Source organism: Cebus imitator, unplaced genomic scaffold, assembly GCF_001604975.1.
Source record: "Cebus imitator isolate Cc_AM_T3 unplaced genomic scaffold, Cebus_imitator-1.0 Scaffold347, whole genome shotgun sequence".
Taxonomy (NCBI): Eukaryota; Metazoa; Chordata; class Mammalia; order Primates; family Cebidae; genus Cebus; species Cebus imitator.
The window spans coordinates 428,963-446,934 of NW_016107662.1; the positions used below are offsets into that span (position 1 = coordinate 428,963).

A 17,972-nucleotide genomic window follows, 5' to 3' on the forward strand; every position below is an offset into this window, starting at 1 on the left:
TTTTCCAAACTTTAGTAGAAGTGACTCAGACCAGTTGGAGACTTGAAATGGGCTACTTGATAGTTATAGATTTTTAAAGATATAGCATTATTTTAGAGTAGTTTTGAGTGTACAGCAAAATGGAGTACAGAGTCCAGAGATCTCATATGCCCTCAATTCTTGTATACTCTATGGTCACTCCGCTAACAACCTCCTACACTAGAGGAGAATGTTTATTATAGTCAGTGAACTTACACTGACTTACATCATCACCCAGAGTGATACTCTTGGTAGTACACATTCTAAGGGTTTCGATGATTGTATAAGGAAATTGAAATGTATAATGAATGTTTCATTGTAGCTGTTATGATATCCTACATTATATTCTCACTACTGTAATGATCTTATACTCTATTTATTCTTTTTTTTTCCTAACCACTGGAAACCACCAGTCTTTTCAGTCTCCATAGTTTTGCATTTTTCTGAATGTTATGTTCTTGAAATCATAGGGTAGACAACTTTCCAGATTGGCTTCTTTCAGTTAGTAATATGCATTTTAAGATTCCCCAGTGTCTTCTGATAGCTCAATAGCTCATTTCTTCTTAGAGGTGATTAATATTTCATTTTCTAAATATATCACAGTATATTTATTAGTTAAGCTACTGAAGGACATCTTGGTTCCTCCTAAGTTTTGGCAGCTGTTTTAAAAAGCTGCTGTAAACATCTGTGTGCAGGTTTTTGTGTGGACAGAAGTTTTCTGTTCATTTGGATAAAGACCTAGGGAGTGCAACTACTGGATCACATAGTAAGAGTATGTATAGTTTTGTAAGAAACTGCCCATATTAGGAGTCTTTACAACGGTAGAGGACAACATGTTAACATACTGAAGAATCAACCCAATGAAGGAGGTAGAACTTGAGCATCCGGAAAGAATGATGTCACCATGAGAGCTGCTGAAAGATACAACTAGGCACTTTGAAGCATTAAGAAATACATTTGGGCATTCAGAAATTTAGAAACTAGGCAGCCCCAGACTGTAAGCAGCTCAGGGCTCCAACAGAGAGACTTAGGGACGGTGGTGGAAGACATTTATATGGTGAATGTGGAAGAAAAAGAAAATACTTGATTGAGTGAAGTGGAGGAGTGGCCTCATTTGGATCATTACGGTGGGAAGTTCGATGTTAGTTGGTGGTTTCTGATTGGTTAAGCTTAAGTTTTCTTTTATTATTTACACTGAGTGAAGTTTTGGTTTGTTTAAGGAGGAATTGGGCCCAATGGAGCCACCTCACCCTCATGGTCACCTGTTTATTTGATTATTTTTAACAGAGAAGATCCTTTTGAAAATACCTGTTGCACTGGTGGTAGTGTAGTAGTGTGATCACAGCTCACTGCAGTTGCGAGAATAAAAGAAGATATAGAAAATACTGGTTATACGTGTTGGGTTTCTGAAGAAATGATGTCATTGGACAAACAAAACTTTTATTGATTTTTGGAAATCTTTAGGGCCGATCTGTCATGTAAGTAATTTGAATTTATGATCATACCTCTGACCATGTTTTGATATTTTTCTGGTTCAGATGAGTGGTGTCATTGAGCAAACCCATCTAGGGATGAGATTTTGCCAGAGAAAGCACAAGCAGCAAGTCAGGGAGATTAAGGTAATTATGAAAAAGTGACTATCTAAAATTGCCTAAGTAGAAGGAGACAGATTGGATTTTTGTTTGTTTGGTATTTCAGTAGAATGCTAGCAGTTCAGACTCAAACCTTGTAAAGAACAGGTGGAGAAAAAGAAGTCCCCCACAGCAACTGGCTCCATAATCAACAACAGAATGTTTTCAGAATAAATGGAGTTACCTGCTTTCAGCCCCAAGTGGTAGCTATTGTCTGCCCTGATGATACGTGATAATAATTTGTGATCCTGATGTCTTAAAATGGGGTCACTCATCTCCAGTATAATTAAGTCCACAGTGAAGTCTCCATATCTCCAAGAGATAAACATACACGAATGAACTGCAGTGATAACAACTACTGCTTCATGGGATCATGAGAGACCTGAAATGAACTGATAGGAAGTGAAAGGCAGCTGAGAAAATAAGAATAGCCCCATCTACAGAGGAACATAAAACCAGCAAAAACAAGGTCTTGTCTAAGATACCTTCAGAAACCTTGTCCATGAGAACTCTAAGGACTTCTCCAGACCTGGTGGCTGCTGCTGAGATCTCTGCCCAAAAGGAGCAGCATCTGACCAGTATCCAAAGGGCTCCTGGATCCACTGGACTCTTCTAGAGGTACATTGATCTGCCAAGCCATCGCTGTGGTTTTTTACTCCATTCATTACTGCCAGTGTGTAGAATGATAACTGCACAATTGATAGTGTGAAGACCTCTTGATATGTGGTAAATCTGAGTATGTGTAATTGGCTGCCATGTCATTATGAAACCTCACAGCTTCAGTCAGTCTCACCACAGATAGGCAGCTTGCACCTAATGCACGTATCACTGGGCATAGTCTACAGATACCTAATGACTCAGGTACTTTAACAATCACTAGTGAGCGTATCTCCAAGGAATAGTCCAACAACACATGGCTGGCCTGAGTCAAGGTAACTATATGTCCAATCCAGGATCATACTGAGTGATAATCAGCCAACCAGAGGTCATTCCCCCTGCCTGCCACTGAGCAGTTCAAAAGTGACTGGTGTAAACAGACATGAGTGCACTTGCTCAACTCGCTATTTGCCTCTTCCTAGGGGATCATACTCAGGATCTAGGTCATTGTGCCTTATTAGAGTCCTACGCATTTCACTTGCAAATTATGTTTGACAATTAAATTACTGTGTTGCTAGTCATTCATGAAACATTTTTAAAATTGCAATTCTAGAACCTATATTAACATCCAGTGACTTGTAGAAAGCAATAGAGAAATGTATTAGGCAAGTTCTGGCAAAAAAGGATCTGATACTGCCCTGATTACCCAACCTCATGCATTAGTCACATTAACTTGCAGAGCTAAGAAAAATAAAAAGTACCAGCCTTGTTACTCAAGACATTAGAAACTATTGATTTAGATAGATAAAAGATTTTAGCTAAAAAAATATTACAACATCATCCTGAAGAATATGTCCCTCTTTCAGAGAACACAGGAGGTTATAATGACCGCTTGAAAGCCCAACCAGCAATAACAGTGAAAATTACATAGGTGCATGAGTGCAGAAATATAATCTCTACTGAAAATGTTTTATACGGGGCAAGAATTACAGGATATACATGAAACTTTTGCTCACAAAGTCAAATCAGATGTACAAATTCCATATGGTTTAGGAGTTAATGGTGGTAAATCCATTATGCTTACAAGAAGTGAAGTAGGACAAATGACTGGAATAGCAAATAACTCCAGGATTAATGATGGATTAATTGCTAGAACACAAAATATCTAAGACCTTCCTGACTTGTGATGGGGATGGATAACAGAAGTTGGGTGAGACAATACCCAAACGTGATTCCCAGGTTTACCTAAACTAAACAATGGAAGACTGTAGAAGATGCCATTAAGATCTCTCAAGAATATGGAGGATTATTATTCACTTCTGATGGGACAGGACTTTATAGGGCACCTAAAAAAATTCCCATGGAAAACCACTTTTACAAAATGTGAAGTTATGATATCCAAGATGAAACCAATGAGTCACAACATGCACATAATATACTGTACAACCCTGATCTCTTGACTGTCATAAAATGTTTCTTACCTCTAAATCAAAGTTTCATTTTATAATTTAATTTTTCTCATTTTTCCGTCCTCTTAGCTTAAGAAAAGATCACTGCGAACTTTTTGTATGTCTTTCATATATGCTTGCAAGGGGTTGTACAACTTTATTGCGATTATTCTTCCTTTAAGCTGAAACTTCACTAATCTTTCTTTAAAGATTGTTGCATAGCATGCTAGTTTCTTTTCCATATCCAGTTGTTTCCTCTAAATTCGTTACCATAGCTATATAAGTATGTCTTTGGAACCTCCCCTGCAACTAAGTTTTAAGCCAATAATTTCTAAGCACTGTGCTGTGAGTGCCTTCTAAAAAAACCTTCTTTTTTTTTTTTTTTTTTTTTCTTTTTTTTTTTTTTTTTTTTTTTTTTTTTTTTTTTTTTTTTTTTTTTTTTTTTTTTTTTCTTTCTCTACCCTACTGTCTGGAATGAAGATCCAATAGCTGGAGATCAGTAGCCATCCTAGACAATGCAGGCAGGGGAGATGGGCAACATGGTCTGTTAACTCCCTTACTGGAAGATACATTTTACAAGAATAAGAACCTTATTTATGTTGGTCCAAGCAATATCCCCAGCACTTATACACTGTGTGCATCAGGTTTGCAAAGGGCTCAACAGGGATTGAATGAATCGTGAATTAATTAGTTTACTCTGAAATCATAAATATGCAAGGTCTCAGCTCATTTCACAGAATCAAATTCCTGAGTAATTCAAATGGCATTACTATAATGTGTTTCTCTTCACTCTCTCAGACTTGCCAATGGTGTGGAAGTATAGGATTTTTTCTCAATGTATTTCAATATTGCCTTCAATCAAAAAATCTGTTTTAAAATCTGTTTTCATAACATTCTTCCCAATATTTTCGTGTTTAGAAAGTTTAAATTTTTTCTGTTTTTTAAGTCATGGATATGTGTTTTTGCATGTGTCTGTGGTAAAGTAGAGGCACTATTTTTTTAACCGTAAATAGACATCATCTCAAGTCTGCAAGAATTATTCAAAATGGTATCTAGTGACATTTCTATTCTTCTGATACTATTAAAGCACATTGTAGCCACTAGGTATTGAGGATTTTACTAGATATTGGTTACTGAAACTAAACTTTATTGGATTCTTTTTCCTTTCACTGTGGTTTCCAGCATTTCAACATCACCTCTTTTTGTCCTCAAACTTAAATATTTTCAACAGAACTAAATTAAAGATGAATCATCCTCTTTCCCTGATTTTCAAAATGACTCTTTGCTTCTTATGATAATGATTCTTCTGGTCCTTTTTGTAGTTATTTATGTTAGAGTTTGTAAATATTCACACATTTTACAATTGTATATCATTTTCTTCTTAATTATTTTTTCCTCTTCCCCTAAATTTTTTGTTATTTCCTTGAACTCTTTGTGGGAAAATTTTAAACCATTTTTCACTTTTTGGATACACTTATTTATAAATGAACTCCTTGATTTTTGCTCAAATTGTTTTTCAAGATACCCATTTTTGGAAAGACATTATTTGGGTTTTGTTTAGTGTATCAAGCATTTTTTTTTGGTTAGATGTACTGAGAAGTGTAGAGTTTTCTATACATAATATCCTTTTTCCCACAGTAGTTTCTTGAAAAGTCTATTTAAATAAAGAAAACGATCTCCTCCTAAACCTCTCTTCTACTAGAAATGTATCTAGAGTCACATGGTCCTTTCTCCCTTCTTGCTTTTGTAGGATTGCAAAGCTTATCTGTCCCTCATCCAGATTGCATGCACCTGTACCTTTTGGTGGCCCTTGTGCATTTGTTCCTGTCCTTCTCTTTTAACCTCAAAAATGTGTTTTCTCTGTTTGCTCATCTCCTTTAACATAGACGTATACTCACCCTTTTTGTTGCATCTTGGAATAAAAGGCTTTCTTTACCATGTGTCTTTCTTTACTGCCACCTCTCTTTTCTCAGCCAAATACTTGGGAAGAGAAGCCTTCAGCTTGTGTCATTGTTTTCTCACCTCCAGTTCACTAATTTACCCACTGCCTGACATCCAGCTCACTCACATGCACACGAGCACAATCACTAAGTTGCCATCGCTGATTTGTAGCTTTCCTGCCCTCCTGGCAAAATTTGACTCTGTGCATTGAGATAGTACATATTGAGTATCTGTTGACCAGGCCCTGTGCTAGGTGCTGCTGTTACAGAAATGAAAAGCAGACATCATCTTTCTAGTGACTCACAGGAACAGCCGTTCCTGATTCATATGCAGGTCCCTTGACCTACTGCTCACTTTTGCAAGCTTCACTTAATGCTGTTGTAAATCACTCTATTCTCCAAGTCATCTTTCTTCCCACTTCTCCTTACTATACACAGCTTCTCAAGGCAATCACTTCCATGCCCATGACTTCAGTTGCTTTCTCTATACTCTGAGATCAGTAGAATTTTAAATGTTTTGTTTCATGTATTAGCTTTATTTTATATGAGATGCCTCATTTGCTATAACCATAGATTCAGAGTTATTTCATTAAAGTAATAAATTAAAAATGATGATATTCTTAGCATGTAAATTTTAGGAAATTTCCCTAGTTACTCATAATAGTTTGATTTAGTATGTGTATTATTTTTGAAAATGTACGTTGGGATGTCACAAATGAACTCAGCCTACAGAGATTTATATTCAACTTTTAACCAGAGAATTCCATTTTAATGTGACACAGAGTAAAAAGCTCCTTTCCTCCTTACCTATTTCTATTCCTACATTCTCTGCCAGGAGGAAGGCACTGCTATGTACCCAGTCTTCCCCAGCAGAGCCTTTGCATCTCTGTTTTCCCTCTACTTCCCCTCTTCTTTCACATCTCATGACCAAATACTTCCTATTCTGTCTCCCAAATGATCACAAAACTTTTTTCTCCGCTTTAGTCACTGCCACTGCTTTAGCATTACTCTTCCTTTAGACTAAAGTCTCTTACTTGGTCTTGTTGCTTCCTTCAGTTCTTCCTTGTTATACAGACCACTACACACACATCTGACAAAGACTCCTCACTTTGTATGGTTCAATGACTCACATTCTCAGAATAAAACTAAAACAAGATCAGCATCAAATCTGGGGTCAAATAAAGGTGGATTTGTATCCCAGGTTCATACACTGTCCAGCAGTGTGGTCTCAGAAAACTGAACTCTTGAAGCCTTCGTTTGTTTATCTACCTACATTCATTGAGAGTTGGGACTGTTTCATACATACAGTACCTGGCATGTAGAAGGGACTTCATCAGTGTTGAATGATGGGGAGGCAATATGTTGTTCTGGCTGGGAGCAGTGGCTCACCTCTGTAATCCTAGCACTTTGGGAGGCCAAGGCAGGTGGATCGCTTGAGGTCAGGAGTTCAAGATCAGCCTTGCCAACATGGTGAAACCCCATCTCTACGAAAAAAGCAAAAATTAGCCAAGCGTGGTGATGGACCCCTGTAATCCCAGCTACTTGAGAAGCTAAGGCACTTGAATCAGAATCACTTGAACCCAGGAGGCGGAGGTTTCAGTAAGCCAAGATTGTGCCACTGCCTGGGCAACAGAGCAAGACTGTCTCAAAAAAAAAAAAAAAAACCAAAAATGTTGTTCTTGTATAAATATACTAATCATCTACAATGTCACTTCTCCTCCAAGCTTGACTTCTGTCTTTACTTTCTGATATGGTTTGGCCATGTCCCCACCCAAATCTCATCTTGAATTGAAATCCCCCTAATCCCCATGTGTTGAGGTAGGGGCCTGGTGGGAGGTGGTTGGATCATGGGGGCAGTTTTCCTTATGCTGTTCTTGTGATATTCAGTGAGTTCTCATGAGATCTTATGGGGTTTTTGTTTCGTTTCGTTTTGTTTTTGGGACAATGTCTTGCCCTGTCGCCCAGGCTGGAGTGCAGTGGCCCAGTCTCAGCTCACTGCAGCCTCAGCCTCCTGAGTAGCTGGGATTACAGGCACATGCAATTACAAGCTAATTTTTGTATTCTTAGTAGAGACGAGGTTTCACCATGTTAGCCAGGCTGTTTTTGAACTTCTGACCTCAGATGATCCACCCGCTTTGGCTTCCCAAAGTGCTAGGATTACAGGCATAAGCCCCCATGCCCAGATGAGATCTGATGGTTTTATACATGTTTGACAGTTGTTCCTTCACATGCTTACACTCTCTGTGCAGCCATCATGTAAGACTTGCCTGCTTCCCCTTCTGCTATGATTGAGTTTCCTGAGGTCTCCCCAGCCATGCAGAACTGTGAGTCAATTAAATCTTTTTCCTTTGTAAATTACCCAACCTGAGGTATTTCTTTATATCAGTTTGAAAATGGACTAATACACTTTCTGATAACCATGCTTGAGGATGTAGGGAATTCAGAGTATTTGGGATCACGTTGTGGCCCCACCCTGAGTCATGTGACTTTGGGCAGGTTACATGTCTTCTCTATCTCAACTTCTGCAAAATCTGTAAAGCGAGATTTTTGTGCTATGCTCATTTGACCCTCAGATTCTGAGGGTCAAATGAGCATAGCACAATGGGGACACGGTCAGACACTTACTCTTTGCCAAATGCTGAGTATTTGTCTTTACTGAATTAGGACTGTGGTACCCCACTTTATGGCTCTCGACTTTGTATGACAAAATCATACTTAGTGCTTTGTTAGTAAAAGAAATAAAATCTGAAAGTCCATGGCGGGAAGAGGGGAAAAAAGGGAGTTGGTAAGTTTCAGCATTTCAGAATTTGGAAAGGGACAAGTTGGGTTTCTATTTTATGGAGAAGGAGGTGGAGACAGGATGGGTCCTAAGGTGTGTTCCAGACACACAGCCATAACTCTTTATTGAGAGTACAGCTAGGGTTCCAAGGATTGCTGTGGTCACGTTACAGACAAAAACTACCACTCACTGGAAGACAGGAGAGCAGTATTTAGTTACAAAAGCAGTCAACCATTCAGGTGTATCTAAATTCAGTCAGCAAATAAATGTTGTTCATCTTGGTTGCTAATGGGACCCACTCTACTAACTGAAGCTTTGTATAGAATTCATAGGGGAAGATGGCTTCAAGTAACAAACCAGTCTGTACCTTTCTTAGGAGTAAAAGGCTCAGGAAGCTGGTGATAAATGAAAACCTTAGTCCCACTGGCACTGCAGTAGGGGCCAGGAGAGCAGCAACATCATAAGCTACCAGGTGGGGCAGCCCAGGCAGGAGCATTCTGAGCTGTGGGGGAGGGGGCAGCCAGGGTGGGGTATTGTGAGATGTGGCGTGGGGCATTGTGACACACAAGCCTTGGCTCCCACCTGAGCCAGTGGGCTTCAGTCTGTAGGTGACTGCAGGAGGAGGAGCTCCCTCTGTTCTCTCTTCAGAAAGTTGTTTCTCTCAGCACTTGTTGGATTCGTAACTATTAAAGAAGCCAACTGGTCTTCACCCTCCCAGACAAGTAAACTCAGGCGAGGCGACAGGGTTCTGGCCTTGACCCGAGCCCCTGCTGGGTCCAGGCTGTGGGGTGGGCAGGCGAAAAGCAGGCGAGGCCATCTCTGCAAGTGCAGCATAGCTTCCGCCTGCGGAAGCAGGAGTTTGTGGCCAAAGCTGTGAGCAGAGGTACAGGTGGTGGCAGACAGGAGAAGAGGCACATCATGGGGAACACACTGACCTGCTGTGTGCAGTGCCCCCAGGCCAGGACCAATTTGGTCGGTGTGTCCCTGTGAGTCAGAGATCCATGAGGCAGCAGCTGGGGACACGATGGCAAAAGTGCCAGTGGCTCCCATGGTAGTGCCAACTAAGGTGATTTTCGAAGTTGATGAGGGCCTCCGTTTGGAACAGTACCAGTGGTCAGTGTGTCCCTGTGAAGCAGAGGTCTGTGAGGCAGCTGGGGACACGATGGAAGGAGCACTGGTGTCTCCAACTGAAGAGCCTACTAAGGTGACTTTCAAAGTTGGTGAGGGCCTTCACTTGGAACAGCAGCAGGGGTTGGTGTGTCCCTTTGAGACAGAGATCTATGAGGCAGCAGCTGGGGACACAATGGCAGGAGCGCCAGTGGCTCCCACAGTAGAGCCCGCTCAGGTGACTTTTGAAGTTGGTGAGGGCCTCCACATGCACCACATCCGTGACCGGGAGGTGCCTGAAGGTAAGTAGGTGATGGGTACCCTTGGCACACCTCTGGCTGATGCTGTCCCCAGGGTCTCCTTGGAGGCATCCCCCACTTCGAGCTCCGCTCTACCTGTAGCCAGCTTTTCCAAGGCTCGTGAGGAACAAAGGCTGTCTCTGCCTTGTGTCCCACCCCTTAGTCTTTCTCCACAGAGTCCAGACAGTTTCCTTTCTCTTCCCCTCCCAAATGCCCAGTTCTTGCTCCCTCATCTCATTCTTCCAGGTTGACATGGGACCATTTATTTATGGATCTTCTTGTCTGTAACTCTATTATCCTGTGGGACACTGTTGAGGCTTCTTTGAAATATTTTCTCTCTTTTTTTCAATGAAAACTCAAATACCCAAGCTTTCCAGTACACATCTCTTTGGTTGTTTGTACCTGTCCAGGTGGTACATAAGTGAAGGCGCCAGGCAAATGCTTGTTTCCTTTGTGAAAGTAGCTAAACCGCAGCACAACTCATACTCCAGTATTTGGGGATTTCATATTTAAATTCAGAATGGAGGTTGCCATGGGAGAGACTTTATGATATTCTTAATGGGGTGCTTTAAGTCACGTTGATAGAAGCTACTTAGTTTCTTCTAACTGATTTGAACACAGAAGGAAAGAAAATGGAGGGTGGTTAAAATAATTGTGAAAGGTATGAAATGTCACAGCCAGTGCTGCAGAAAAATGGGTGCGAGGTGGAAGGTTTCCCACAAAAGAGTTTACCCATGAGGCTCTGATTTCTTTAAACTTCTTACTTTAACTCAAAATGCATCTCTTGATTTGTTCTGGTGATTTAACAGACTTTGTTTACCTCCTTGTTCTAAAAGAGAGGTGGGGATGTTTGTGGTCAAAACTTTTCAAAGACATGAAATGTAAATGTAAACTGTTACATGAGTGATGTAAAGATTGAAGGTTAAAATGCCAGACCTAGCCTGTGTAAGTGTTTGTTGCCATGGCTCCCCCTTTCTCCTTCCCCCTTCTGACAACAGCATCTTGTTCAAAGATAAGAACGTTGGAGGTTTATAGTGTCTACACTGCTGGGAGAGACAGTGGGATGAGAGCGGGTAGAAAAGAGAAAACAGTTAGTTGGTCTGCCTGTAAAATTTTGCAAAGAGATGAATCTAAGTAGAAATAATTCTGGGTAACAATATGGTTTTGAATGTAAACTAAAATTTTCAAAATAGAAAACATTGTGTCATAAAGATGTTAAATCCAGTTGGCTCATTGGTTTCATTTAAATGCCAGAGCTTTTATTACTGTAGAGGAAATGTCTTATATAGCTATTCTATTTAAACTTTGGTTGAACTCTTAATTATTTCAGGGGTAGGATGATTAAGACTCATGATGAGTGTGACTTTGTAACTTGGAAATACTATACTCACTTTTCAAGATATTTAAGGATCGCTTTATAATAAATACATTATGTGAATTAATTGATTATACCTTTATACACAAAACATGTAAGTATTTGTGTAAACTTAGACTCTGCTTGATGGTGTGAGGAAAGCCTCTGAGTGATTTTACACACCAGTTAGTAGATGGGTAATGTTGGATGAGAGCCCAAAAAAGGCTCTTTAATTGTCATTCTTGAAGATTACAGCACAGCTTATGTATGTCTCATCTGGCTCTTTCCAATGCAAATAAGGCCTGTGTGTGTTCTCCCTATATATTGCTAATGAAGAAATAAAGACTTAGAGATCTCACATGACTGTGGAAGACAGATACTCAACAGAACTAAGGTTCGGTGTCTTCAGAATGACATGGAACTGTCAGATATGCTGAATTTACTTTTTTAAAAGTTTTAAAACTCCGGAATACATCTTATATTTTGCCTGTAAAATAGACCTGTCTTTTAAAACGTACTGCCATCTCGATTTTACATAACTCAGAGCCAACGTTTACCTCTTTGTTTTTTATTTTTTAAGTAAAAGAGGATCTCACTATGTTACTCATGCTGGCCTCAAATTCCTGACCTGGGCTCAAGGAATTTTCCCATCTCAGCCTCCTAAGTTGCTGGGACTACAAGCATGTGCCATCTTGCCAGGCTCTATCTTATATTTATACATTTATTTCAGTGGATACGAATAAAAGTAGAGGTAATGAAATAGCCTAAATTCAGCAGTCTAATAAAGGAGTTGATAAATTTTATAAACAATCACATCTTTTTTCTTTTCTCCCTCTATAGATACAGCTTGGAGTCCACCCCTTCTGGCCAACCAGAAGCAAGCACAATATTCCTGAGGAAGTCTCCAACAGATGGTGAGACCACCATTATTTTTCGGCCAAGGAGTGAAAACTCTTGTTTGATCAGATGTATTATAGAAAATATTTAGAAAAACTGATAGTCGTTTAAATTTTCAACTTTTCACATATTCACTTGCCTTATTTTAACATGTGATATACTTTCCTTTAGTTCTTACCCTGTTAGTGAAAACCTGTAAACTTTGTGTTTGTACATTTTGCCATCTTTTTATCAACACCATTAATTTGTCACGTGATGGAGGGGTCATAGATGTATCTTTATCATTCTTTGTCCCTTTTCCATTGTTTCAAGGAGTACATTTTAAAGATGAGTGATGGAACTTAGGCTTCAGCTTGGTTTTCATTTAAACAAATAAAAAAACACAGTTGTTCATCATCAGGGATTGAATTTCTGATTTTGTCCTCCTGTTACACAGTCCTCTGACCTGTTATACGTTTTTCACATCCAGGTTTATGCTACTCAAAAACCTTTAAGTTATTAACCTTTTCATTTGATGTAATATAAATTCAAACACGCCTGAATGTTATTTTAAATCCTCATTTATTTGCTAAAAAGCCATACACAGCCAAGTTTTCCAGTTGATTTAAACAACAGGCATGTAAGTGAGGGTTCTATAATGATATGCAAAGTAATGTTACACAGTAAAATATGGGTGTTTGTAATCCTTGTTTTTCTAGTTTGAGTGGACTTTGCCTGTCTTGAGTCAGTTATTTCCAGTTAGAGTTTGTGTTCATTTTTGCATTAGTATAAAGAGATACCTAAGGCTGTGCAATTTATAACAAAAAGAGGTTTAATTGGCTCATAGATCTTCAGGGTACAAACAGGGCTTCAGCATCTGCTTCTGGTGAGGGCCTCAGCAAGCTCACAGTCATGATGAAAGGCACAGGGGAAGCAGGTGGTTCCACACGTGGAGAGATGGAGTAGAGACGGGTAGGGGGAAGGTGTGACACTCTTTTAAACCCCCAGAATGAGAATTTGTTTATTACCATGGGGATGGGACCAAGCCATTCATAAGGAGTCCACTGCCATTACCCAAACAGCTCCCAGTAGGCCCTGTCTCCAACATTAAGAGTCACATTTTAACATGAGATTTGGAGGGGGAACATATCTAACCGTATCAGAATTGTATTTCCCAGTTTCTTCCAGAGCCATGGGCTCCTCTCACCTAGAGAAGATAGAAACAGTAAAAGAATAGCTGTTCCATGTCCCTCACTCTTCAGTGGTCGGAATGTTTGCCTAGAAGGCCCTTCCAGCATCAAAGGCGGAGGCAGTGTAGGAAACAAAGCATGGCCTAAGTCCTCTTGGAGCTTTTATTATTCTGACCTTTTTTTTTTTTTTTTTAGAAAAAATGATTTTTTTTTGTGCTGCAGTCACCATGTCCAATTAGGTTTGTACACTCATTTTACAATTTAAATTTAGGATAGGTTACTTTCCAGTTGTATAAAGATTCTCTTATTGTTTTGTTTTTAGTGACAGATTAGTAGTTGACCACTAAGTCTGATTGGAGATGCTTACAGAGATTCTGGTGCATCTAGAGATAGGTGCTTGGCCAGGAAGTAGTTCTTAGAGCTGTTAGCTCTTAGATTCTTATAATTAAAGTAAGCTATGTGTAAATGCAGAATGAGAGAATACTAATGGATCATGGTATGTAACAGTTAAGCTTTTTTATTAGCTAAATTTTTCATCTGGTCTAATTTGTTTTCTTTTGGTTTTGTTTTGTACATGAGTATTCTTTCATTCGTTTGTAATAGAAACAAAAAGTAAACTCGATCAAATTAAAACTAAGTTTTTGTATTTTACCTTATGAGATTTGTCATGCCATATAATTTAAAGTATAATTATTGAAAATATTTTCGAAATGGAATTTTGACTCGTATTACATAGCAATAGTCAGGAAGATGTTAACAACTACTTTATTTTGTGGTATTTGTATCAGAAGTGACCAGTTTTGCTTTTTTTTTTTTTTTTCATTCTTATTACAAGAAAATAGAGAAAGCAACTATACAAACCATGTAAGTAAACAGTCAAAAAGTTAAGAAATTGATAGTTTGACATAAAAGTATGTTTCTCTTGATTCTATTAAATTATAATGGGGACCCAGTAGTGACAGCATGGACCTCTTTGTGTGGATTTTCTAAATCTCTTCTATTTTCCTATGAACCAAATTTATCCAGAAATGTCTTTGGCTTAGTGTGTCTACCTTTTAGGGATTTCTGATATTTAAGTTGTGATATAAAGATCTGGTTGTGATATAAAGATCTGCTTTAAATTTTAATCTTATTGTTCATGGAATAACAAAAATAGAATAGCTAAGTTAATTGTCAGTACTGTCTGTTGACGTCCTGTCATAGCAGGTGAAAGCATACCTTCCTCGCTACACCCTGACCTTATTTTTCTCCCTTAGTTTCTTCCAATTGTAGCATACTCTTTAATTAAATCAGTGATATGTACATGCTTATGACTATGCAAATATTATTCACTGCTAAGTCATACGGTGTTTTCACTGTGCCTGTGCATTACATAGCCTTCATTCTTTCTCTGAAATAGTTCTGACATCTGAGCACTTCTGCACTTCTCCTCAATCTTCCCTTTTTTCCAGGCCCATGTTAATTTATCCAGCCAAATGCAGTAAGTAGCCTCTGAGTGGTCTGGTTGCTTTCACATCCATTATTTTTTAGCATGAAGGTAATTTTCTGACTGCATTTGTTTGCCTGTTTTCTAACAGCAGGTCCCCCGCACCTCCCCCAGTATTGTAGTATTTATCTCATGCCTTTCAAAGATATTTTTCATCTGCTGAAACGCATTTTTTCCCTTTTGGAAAAGGGTGGTGGGCAACTTTAGGGCTTTTGTCATCCTAGTTGAATATATAGAGTGGCTTTCCCTAGATAAGCTCAATGTCTACTTTTCTGTGCCGTCTCCTTAAAATCTTTTGTGATCTCACATAACTGCAGTCTTGAGTGGGATTGCCTGAGTCCTAGATTCTTTGTTTTCTTCTGTCTTGTTATTCTCTCTAGTTGTATTTGAACACATTTACCTGGGTGGAAATATTTAGAGATCTGGCCAGTCTTAAAATCCCTCCTCTTCAATGGAGAGTAAACCTCTAGGTTGAATCTAAATTTATGGTTCTGAAGATATTTTGCAGTTGTGCTCTCATTACAGTGTTGTTCTTGAATCTATTGCCATTGTGTGATACATTATTTATAACCAGGTTTTATGTATCTGTGGAAGCTTTTTAGGAGCTTCTCTCTCTAGGAGAGACTCTGAAATTTCACAACAGCTTGGTGGGATCTTTTCATTTTATCAAGGCTAGTAAGTCTGCAGAATATCTCTTCCTGTGGATCTTTTTATTTTCTCTGTTACTTTTTTTCTGATAGTCTTGTTATTCAGATGCTAGGCTACTTAGACCAGTATATGTACATTGGTTTTTAATTTTTCTCCTTCTTTATTCTGCTTCTAAATATCCTATTGAAATTTATATGTTTTTGAGAGTGTTTTAAGATGTTTTTAAGGTTTTACTCCTAATTTTGCCTTGTCTTATGAATTCCTGTCTTCTGTTGTTTTGATCTCTTTTGCTGGAGGCTTCTCTCCAGTGTGTGGTGGCCCCTGGCATTACTTGGAAGCAGGACTTCTGTTAATTGATAGCACTCAGTGTGAGATCGTTGAATCCAAACTAGCTTTTCATTTGGGGGAACTCAGTGTACCATCTGGGGATCTTTATTTGAGACATTGCAGTTTCTTCTGAGAAACTGAAATTTTATTTTTTTTATTTTTATTTTTTTTTTTGAGACAGTGTCTTACTCTATTGCCCAGACTGGAGGGAAGTGGCATGATCTCGGCTCACTGCAAACTTCACCTTCTGGGTTCAAGCAGTTTTTTGCCACAGGCTTCTGAGTAGCTGGGATTACAGGCGCACACTGCCACTCCTGGCTAATGTTTGTATTTTTAGTAGAGGTGGGGTTTCACCGTCTTGGGCAGGCTGGTCTTGAACTTTTGACCTCGTCATCTACCCACCTCGGCCTCCCAAAGTGCTGCAAGGAGTTCAGGCATGACCACCACGCCCAGCTGAAAGTATATCTTACTAAAAGATAATTGTCAGCTGTCCATAGGACTTCACAAGTCGCTACTCAGTTTTCCAAGCCATTTCTTCATCTGTTGCGCACAGGTGTTCTATTCCTCCTTCGTTCCATCAGCTCGTAGCACTAGCCAGAAGGAACTTTGGATCAATGTTCCTCCGGCTGCCAACACATCCACTCTCATTCGCAAGCAGTCTAAATGCCAGTTCAACCTGTTCACCTCTTGGAAAGGGAGCAACAAAGAGAAGAAAGGCTTAGAGAGTCATCTGGACAGTGTCAGGAGAAGCTGAGCCATCCCAATTAAACAGGGCATGTTGTCCAAGCAAAATGGCAAAACATTGAAAAAATGGAAAAAAATATGTCACCCTGTGTGACATTGGCGTGCTGACTTACTACCCACATTTAGATGATAACATCCAAAATCGTCATAGTAAGGAGATTAACCTCCTAACCACTACTGTGAAAATTCCAGGGAAGAGGCCACCCTGAGCCACATGGGCCTGCACGCCCATCTCCAGTCCTAAAACCAGTGGCCTAGTCGTGAGCCCTTTACCCATCTCACTTAATTCAGACAAGGGGCTGGGTGACTCCATATGCTTCAGTCGCAGTATCTCCAGCACCACCAGCCCCACACTCGACCCACCTCCCTTTCCTTACACTACCAGAAAGGCACCGAAGGAAGAACAGCACCAAGAACTTAAAAGCCATGGCCTGTTTGGCACTGCTGAAGAACAAGAAGACAACTTGAAATTTATGATTGTGTCCGTCACTACCCAACATGGCACTTTGAAGCCATGACGTTTGAAGAGTGGGATGCCTGGGTTCAAGTTGAGAGCCAGATCCTGGCCAGCCTGCAGTCATGTGAGAGCAGCAAGAACAAGTCCCAGCTGACAAGCCAGAGCGAGATCATGGCCATGGCCATGAAACCACGTCCATCTGAAATGTGCCCGGGAACTCCTGCCATGTGGACTGCGAGACCCAGAATCCTACCTGGGCCAGTTTGAACTTTGGAGCCCTCATGTGCATCGAGTCCTCAGGGATCCACTGGAATCTTAGCACCCACCCTTCCTGAGTCCGATCTCTGGACCTGGATGACTGGCCAGTCGAGCTCTTCAGGGTAATGTGGTCCATTGGGAACGAGCTAGCCAAAAGCATCTGGAAAGAGAGCAGCCAGGGACGAACAAAACCCTCAGTAGACTCCATAAGGGAAGAGAAGGAACACTGGATTCATGCCAAGTATAAGCAGAACCTCTTCTGGCCCCATTTCTCTACTTGGAGCTGTCCCTGGGCCAGGATCTGCTGCAGGCCACTGCCTCCAAGGACCTGCAGATGGTCATCCTGCTGCTGACATGGCTCCCAGGATGAGGTGAACTCAGGATGCAGTCTCTCAGACCTGCAAGGAGAGAGATGGCTGTACAGCACTGCATCTGGCCTGCTGCAAGGGGAATGTGGTACTGGCACAGCTCCTGATCTGGTACAGGGTGGACGTCATGGCCTGAGATGCCCACGGGAACACAGCACTGGCCGACGCCCGGCAGGCCGCCAGCCAGGAGTGCATTGACCTGCTGCTCCAGTACGGCTCCAAGGTGGGTGGATCATGTGGTCAGGAGATCAAGACCATCCTGGCTAACACGGTGAAACCCCATCTCTACAAAAAAAATTAGCTAGGTGTGGTGGCAGGATCTGTAGTCCCAACTACTTGGGCGGCTGAGGCATGAGAACTGCTTGAACCCCGGAGGCAGAGGTTTCAATGAGCCGAGATTGTGCCACTGCAATCCAGCTTGGGTGACAGAGCAATACTCCATCTC

At 40.4% G+C, this 17,972-nt stretch overlaps 1 pseudogene; it reads left to right on the forward strand.

Moving 5' to 3' along the window:
- Positions 1–9,437: 9,437 nt before the first annotated feature.
- Positions 9,438–17,972, forward strand: part of LOC108287545 — a 12,446-nt pseudogene continuing 3,911 nt past the window's right edge.